Consider the following 8,787-nt stretch of genomic DNA (forward strand, 5'->3'; position numbering starts at 1 on the left):
GGTGCAGGAGTTGGACAGGGCTGTCACATCAGAGCACCACACAGAGTTGACCATGAGGCAGAAGCCCCCTCGCCTCTCTCTTTCCCCGATGCTTATCGTTCGGTCCATACGATGGATGGAGGAACCTTCAGGCTGGACGGCTGAGTCTGGGGAGCTGGGGGTGAAACACAACACAGAGCATTCCCTCAGCTCCCTTTGGTAAAGCAGCCTCGGCCTTAAGTCCTCCACTTTATTTTCCCGTGACTGAATATTGACTGGTGGGATGGAAGGGAGAGGGGGGTTGTGGTTCCTAGTGCTTCAGTCTGACTTGTAGTTCAGAAGTGATAGGAGCAGAATTAGGCCATTCGGCCCATCAAGTTCACTCTGCCATTCAATCAAGGCTGATCTCTCTCTCCCTCTCAACCCCATTCTCCTGCCTTCTCTCCATAACCCCTGACACCCGTACAAATCAAGAATCTCTATCTATCTCAAACAACAAGGGTTCACTTGCCAAGCTTTTGCCACATAAACTAAATTACTTTTCCTGTTGATTGCCCAAATTCTATTTTTGTTTTTACCCAGATCTTCATGTTCATAAGTGATAGGAGCACAATTAGGCCATTCGACCCATTGAGACCACGCCACCATTCAATCATGGCTGATCTATCTCTCCCTCCTAACCCCATTCTCCTGCCTTCTCCCCATAACCCCTGACACCCGTACTGATCAAGAATCTATCTATCTCTGACTTTAAAATATCCACTGACGGCCTCCACTGCCTCCTGTGGCAAAGAATTCCACAGATTCACCACCCTCTGACTAAAGAAGTTCCTCCTCATTTCCTTCCTAAAGGAACGTCCTTTAATTCCGAGGCTACGACCTCTAGTCCAGGACTCTCCCACTAGTCCTGCCCGTCGGCCACATTTCCGAACACAATGGAGGCCTTGTCGGCATTTCCAGGGACTGCACTCCCAGTTCCTGCGGCCCTTTGTAAGGATGGAGATTCTCCAACGATCGGGAATTCCCTTACCATCGATAGATCGCAATGGCGCTAATTTGGAGGTTGTATTAGCAGCTTGCACAACTGTTAAGCTCAGAACTACTACAGTGCATTCAGAAAGTATTCACACCCCTTCACTTTTTCCACATTTTGCTACGTTACAGCCTTATTTAAAAAAAAAAAAAATTTTAATCATCAATCTACACACAATACCCCAGAATAAAAAAGCGAAAACAGGTGTTTAGAAATTTTTGCAAAGTAATTGAAAAGAACAAACTGAAATATCACATTTACATAAGTATTCAGACCCTTTGCTATGACAATCAAAATTGAGCTTAGGTTCATCCTGTTTCCATTGATTATCCTTGAGATGTTTCTACAACTTGATTGGAGTCCGTAGACCTCCGAGACAGGATTGTGTCGAGACACAGATCTGGGGAAGGGTATAAAACAATTTCTGCAGCATTGCAGGTCCCGAAGAGCACAGTGGCCTCCGTCATTCTTAAATGGAAGAAGTTTGGAACCACCAGGACTCTTCATAGAGCTGGCCGCCCGGCCAAACTGAGCAATCAGGGGAGAAGGGCCTTGGTCAGGGAGTTGACCAAGAACCCGATGGTCACTCTGACAGAGCTCCAGAGTTCCTCTGTGAAGATGGGAGAATCTTCCAGAAGGACAACTATTTCTGCAGCACTCCACCAATCAGGTCTTTATGGTAGAGTGGCCAGACGGAAGCCACTCCTCAGTAAAAGGCACATGACAGCCCGCTTGGAGTTTGCCAAAAGGCACCTAAAGGACTCTCAGACCATGAGAAACAAGACTCTCTGGTCTGATGAAACCAAGATTGAACTCTTTGGCCAGAATGCCAAGTGGCACCACTCATCACCTGGCCAATACCATACCTATGGTGAAGCATGGTGGTGGCAGCATCATGCTGTGGGGATGTTTTTCGGCAGGAACTGGGAGACTAGTCAGGATCGAGAGAAAGATGAACAGAGCAAAATACAGAGAGATCCTTGATGAAAACCTGCTCCGGAGCGTTCTGGACCTCAGACTGGGGCGGAGGTTCACCTTCCAACAGGACAATGACCCTAAGCACACAGCCAAGACAATGCAGGAGTGGCTTTGTGTCAAGTCTGTGAATGTCCTTGAGTGGCCCAGCCAGAGCCCGGACTTGAACCCGATCGAACATCTCTGGAGGGACCTGAAAATAGCTGTGCATCAACGCTCCCCATCCAACCTGACAGAGCTTGAGAGGATCTGCAGAGAAGAATGGGAGAAATTACCCAAATACAGGTGTGCCAAGCTTGTAGCGTCATACCCAAGAAGACTTGAGGCTGTAATCGCTGCCAAAAGTGCCTCAACAAAGTACTGAGTAAAGGGTCTGAATACTTATGTAAATGTGATATTTCAGTTATTTCTTTTTAATTACTTTGCAAAAATTTCGAAACACCTGTTTTCACTTTTTTATTATGGGGTATTGTGTGTAGATTGATGATTACAATTTTTTTTTTTAATCCATTTTAAAATAAGGCTGTAACGTAACAAAATGTGGAAAAGGTGAAGGGGTCTGAATACTTTCTGAATGCACTGGATGTTTGATTATCTTCTGTTGTGCTGCTTGCAACATGATGCCACACACAGTTTTCAATTATTGCACCCTTTCAGTGCTTTTCTTTGAAAAGACTACATTTAGACTAGTTCATAAGGGCATAAGATCATGTGATAGGAGCAGAATTAGGCCATTCGGCCCATCAAGTCTACTCCGCCATTCAATCATGACTGACCTATCTCTCCCTCCTAACCCCATTCTCCTGCCTTCTCCCCATAACCCCTGACACCCGTACTAATCAAAAATAGTTCATTCAGTTCAGTTTATTGTCACGTGTACCAAGGTACAGTGAAAAACCTTTGTTGCGTGCGAACCAGTCAGCGGAAAGACAATGCATGATTACAATTGAGCCATTCACAGTGTATAGATACATGATAAGGGAATAACGTTTAGTGCAAGGTAAAGCCAGCAAAGTCCGATCAAGGATCGTCCGAGGGTCATCCAAGAAATCTCCTTGGCTGGATAGCATGGAAACATAGCTTTACACTGTACCTCGGTACATGTGGGTGGCATGGTGATGCACCGGTAGTTGCTGTCTTACAGCGCCGGTGACCCAGATTTGATCTTGGCCATGAGTGCCGTTCGGAGTATGTACGTTCTCCCCATGGCCTGCGTGGGTTTTCTCCTGGTGCTCCAGTTTCCTCGCACGCCCCAAAGCCGTGCAGGTTTGTAGGTTAATTGGTTTCTGTAAATTATAAGTTGTCACTAGTGTGCGTAGGATAGTGCTAGTGTACGGGGGGATCGCTGGTCGGCGCGGACTCGGTGGGCCGAAGGGCCTGTTTCCGCGCGGTATCTCTAAACTAAACTAAACTAAACATGACAATGACTAATATTTATAACCGACCCGTGGAATAATGGAGCCATTTCATTCCATTGGAGTGCATGTTCCCTCACACATCAGCAATGAACTTCTTCAAACACAATTTATCATTCATAAATTACATGACTGATCATGGCTCCATATCTATTGTTTAGAGATACAGTGCGGAAACAGGCCCTTCGGCCCACCGAGTCCACACTGACAGCGATCCCCGCCCACTGGCACTATCCTACACACACTAGGGACAGTTTTACATTTATACCTCTACAATTAACCTGTCAGGGGTTATGAGGAGAAGGCAGGAGAATGGAGTTAGAAGGGAGAGATAGATCAGCCGTGATTGAATGGCGGAGGAAGCTTGATGGGCCGAATGGCCTAATTCTACTCCTATTACTTATGATCTTATGATCCTTTGATCTAAACCTGTAAGTCTTTAGAGTGTGGGAGGAAACCGAAGAGACTCCCTACAGACAAGCACCTGTGTTCGCCATTGAACCCGGGTCTCTGGCGCTGTGAGGCAGCTACTCTACCGATACTGTGCATATTTTGAATGCACAAATATCATTATATATGTTCAAGTCGACTCAAGTTTGAGTTTATTGTTGTAGGCATGTGTACGGGGAGATACAGATACAATGAAAATCTTGCTTACAGCAGCATCTCACACACACACACACACACACAAGAGCGGAACGGTGGCGCAGCGGTAGAGTTGCTGCCTTACAGCGAATGCAGCGCCGGAGACTCAGGTTCGATCCCGACTACGGGTGCTGTCTGTACGGAGTTTGTACGTTCTCCCCGTGACCTGCGTGGGTTTTCTCCGAGATCTTCGGTTTCCTCCCACACTCCAAAGACGTACAGCCAGGTTTGTAGGTTAATTGGCTTGGTGAATGTAAACAAATTGTCCCAAGTGGGTCTTCTTCTTCTTTCGTGTCAATCATCCATGTTTCAAATGTTACATCGCTTTCATCATCCGTCCTGAAGAGGGCGCAAGCTTCCGACGACAATCAGTGGGAGCCATCACTTGTACAATAGACGTTGGTGGTAGCAGAATTAGCTCAAGGCACTTCCAGTTTCCAGCCCCACGACGTGGAATCTTCTGCTATGGGGCCTCCCTCGTGTGTGTAGGAGAATGTTGGTGTGCGGGGATCGCTGGTCGGCGCGGACCCGGTGGGCCGAAAGGGCCTGTTTCCACGCTGTATCTCTAAACTAAACTAAAAAGAAACTAAACATTGACTCAGGCAACACACGATAACATAAATTATATGTAAATATAAACTATATAAATTATAAGTTCATTTTTTATACTGACCTACAGAATTATGTTGTATCGCAGTGAATCAACAAGGGTCCACTTGCCAAGCTTTTCCCACATAAACTAAATTACTTTTCCTGTCGATCACCCAAATTTTTATTTTTACCCGGGTCTTTATAAATTCATAAGTGATAGGAGCAGAATTCTGAGCCATTCGGCCCATCAAATCTACTCCGCCATTCAATCACGGCTGATCTATCTCTCCCTCCTAACCCCATTCTCCTGCCTGCTCCCGGTAACCGCTGACTCCTGCACAAATCAAGAATCTATCTATCTCTGCCTTAAAAATATCCACTGACTTGACCTCCACAGCCTTCTGTGGCAATGAATTCCACAGATTCACCACCCTCTGACTAAAGAAATTCCTCCTCATTTCCTTCCTAAAGGAACGTCCTTTAATTCTGAGGCTGTGCCCTCTAGTCCTAGATTCTCCCATTGGTGGAAACAGCTTCTCCACATCCACTCTATCTTTTAGAGTACTTTCAGGGTTCAAGATGGCACCTAAAATGTGTTAACTCTAGCGTACTGACCCTGTGTGGTCTACTATCTTACATGCTTAATATAGTTAAGATCAATTCCTCAGCTTCTTGATGAAGAGTTTCCTTCCAAATGCGTTTGTGCACTAACCTCTCCGAACATCACTTTCTCTGAAGTTCAGTTTAGTTTATTGTCACGAGAACCGAGGTACAGTGAAAAGCTTTCTCGTTGCTAGTCAACGGAAAAAATATACATGATTACAATCAAGCCATCCACAGTGTACAGATACAGGATCAAGGGTTACTGCAAGATAAAGTCCGATTAAAGATAGTCCGAGGGTCTCCAATGAGATTGATGGGAGGTCAGGACCGCTCTCTGGTTGTGGTAGGATGATTCAGTTGCCTGATAACAGCTGGGAAGAAACTGTCCCTGAATCTGGAGGTGTGCGTTTTCACACTTCTGTACCTCTTGCCTGATGGGAGAGGGGAGAAGAGGGAGTGGCCGGGGTGCGACTGGTCCTTGAATTGTAGTTGTCATTGTAGTTGTGATTGAGATAAATGTATAGAGGAATGCTCACTGAACTGTACGCACTGTATTTCACTGCAGGAAGGAACTGCAGACGCTGGTTTAAACTGAAGACAGCCACAAAAAGCTGGAGTAGCGCAGCGGGTCAGACAGCGTCTCTGGAGAAAAGAAATAGGTGACGTTTCGGATCGAGACCGCAGTCTTGAGAAGGATCTCAACCCGAAACGTCACCCGCACAGACTGCAGGGATCTGTGCGGGGACCTCTGCTGCTTGTGATAGATGGAAATGAAGGGCCCGTTCTTGTGCTGTACTGTTCTGTGCTCTAATGCTGCAGTGATGCAGTGCGGGTTAGGATGCTGAAGTATGTTAGAGTCGTGGATAGAGTCACAGAGTGATGCAGTGTGGAAACAGGCCCTTAGGCCCAACCAGCCCACACCGGCCAACAATGTCCCAGCTACCCTAGTCCCACTTGCCTGCACTTGGTCCATATCCCTCCAAACCTGCCTTATCCATGTACCTGTCCAACTGTTTCTTAAATGATGGGATAGTCCCAGCCCCAACTACCTCCTCTGGCAGCTCGTTCCACCACCCTTTGTGCGAAAAAGTTACCCCTCAGATTCCTATTAAAACTTTTCCCCTTCACCTTGAACCTTTATCCTCTGGTCCTCGATTCCCCTACTCTAGGTAAAAGACTCTGTGCATCTACCCGATCTATTCCTCTCATGATTTTGTACACCACTATAAGATCTCCCCTCATCGTCCTACACTCCTACATGGAATAGAGACCCAGCCTACTTAACCTCTCCCTATAACTCACACCCTCTAGTCCTGGCAACATCCTCGTAAGTCCTTTCTGAACCCTTTCAAGCTTGACGATATCTTTCCGACAACATGGTGCTCAGAACTGAACACAATATTCCAAATGCAAGTTGCAGTAAGTGGCTCACATGCATGATGCAAGTGTATATGTGCAATGTAATTAGAAAGGCACAGGTCCTGGCAGCACTCCTTGCATGCGCATGTCTCACGGCACAGTCCACACAGCCCCGGCTCGATGTAAGGAATGTATGTCCACACAACATTGGCGCAGTGGCAGAGTTGCTGCCTCACGGAGCCAGTGCCAGAGAAGGCTGTGGAGACCAAGTCAATGGACTCAGAATTAACAGAGGTTCCTTCAGGAAGGAGGTGAGGGGGAATTTCTTTAGTCAGAGGGTGGTGAATCTGTGGAATTCTTTGCCACAGAAGGCTGTGGAGGCCAAGTCAATGGATATTTTTTAGGCAGAGATAAATAGATTCTTGATTAGTACGGGTGTCAGGGGTTACGGGGAGAAGGCAGGAGAATGGGGTTAGGAGGGAGAGATAGATCAGCCATGATTGAATGGCGGGTCAGACTCGATGGGCCGAATGGCCTAATTCTGCTCCTATAACCTTATGACCGTATGACCTGGATCCTGACTACAGACTGATGTCTGTACATTCTCCCTGTAACCTGCATGGATTTTTTTCCGGGTGCTCCGGTTTCCTCCCACACTCCAAAGACAAACTGGTTTGTAGGTTAATTGGCTTCGGTAAAAATTGTAAATTGTCCCCGGTGTGCGTGTTAGTGTGCGGGGTGATCGCTGGTCGGCACGGACTCGGTGGGCCGAAGGGCCTGTTTCCGCGCTGTATCTCTAAACGAAACTAAACAAAATAAAATGTTTCCACGTTAATGCCAGATTTTGCTCTCAGCTGCCACCTTGTTCATCTCCCTTTGACGAGCAGCCAAGGTGGGATTTGAACAGGCCAGCCTTGGGCGGTTGCTGTTCCTTGTTTCACAGACCGGGATTAAGACTAAGGGCTGGCAGGTTTTACTGTGGAGCTGGTAATCCTGCTGATAATCGTCAATTTTAGGATGGCATAGTTGGCCGTTTAAGGCCCATGTAACATGATGTCATACAGAGGGCGTGGAGCAAGCTTAGCTGAGAAAGCTGGCAGAAGAAGTTAATAGATCAGGATGGTGGCTGTATGGGACGAGTTACCAGAGGAGGTAGTTGAGGCTGGGACTATCCCAACGTTTAAGAAACAGTTAGACAGGTACATGGTAGGACAGATTTGGAGGGATGTGGACCAAACGCAGGTGGGTCAGACTAGTGTAGCTGGGACATTGTTGGCTAGTGTGGGCAAGTTGGGCCGAAGGGCCTGTTTCCACACTGTATCACTCTATGGTACATAGAACGGAACAGTGCAGGAACAGGCCCTGTGGCCCACTATGTCTGTGCCGAACATGATGCCAGGATAAACTAATCTCATTTGCCTGCTAAAATTGTAAATCGTCCCGAGTGTGCAGGATTGTGTTAGTGTGTGGGGATCGCTGGTCTGCGTGGACTCAGTGGGCCGAAGGGCCTGTTTCCACGCTGTATCCTTATCCCTCCATTTCTGAAGGTGGTGCAGCGGTAGAGTTGCTGCCTCACAGCGCCAGAGACCCAGGTTTGATCCTGACTACGGGTGCTGTCTGTACGGAGTTTGTACGTTCACCCCGTGACCGCATGGGTTTTCTCCGGGTGCTCCGGTTTCCCCCCACACTCCAAAGACGTACAGGTTAGTAGGTCAATTGGCTTTGGTAAAATTGTAAATTGTCCCTAGTGTGTGGGATAGTGTTGGCACAGGTGGTGATGTGAGGCAGCAACTCTACCGCTACACCACTGTGCCACCTCCAAAACCTTGCTATCCATATATGTCCAAATGTCTTTTAAAAGTCAAAATGCTGGAGTAACACAGCGGGTCAGGCAGCATTCCTTTTCTCCAAAGATGCTGCCTGACCCGCTGAGTTACTCCAGCATTTTGTGTAACCCATTCCTTCTCTCCCAAGATGCTGCCTGACCCGCTGAGTTACTGCAGCATTTTGTGTAACCCATTCCTTCTCTCCCAAGATGCTGCCTGACCCGCTGAGATACTCCAGCATTTTGTATCTACCTTTTAAAAGTCGTGGTTGTATCTACTTCTACAGTTTCCTTTGGCAGGTTATTTCAGATATGGACTGCCCACTGAATAAAGAGATTGCCTCCCTCTTAAACCTTTCCCC

This window comes from Rhinoraja longicauda, chromosome 4 (genome assembly GCF_053455715.1).
Source record: "Rhinoraja longicauda isolate Sanriku21f chromosome 4, sRhiLon1.1, whole genome shotgun sequence".
NCBI lineage: Eukaryota > Metazoa > Chordata > Chondrichthyes > Rajiformes > Arhynchobatidae > Rhinoraja > Rhinoraja longicauda.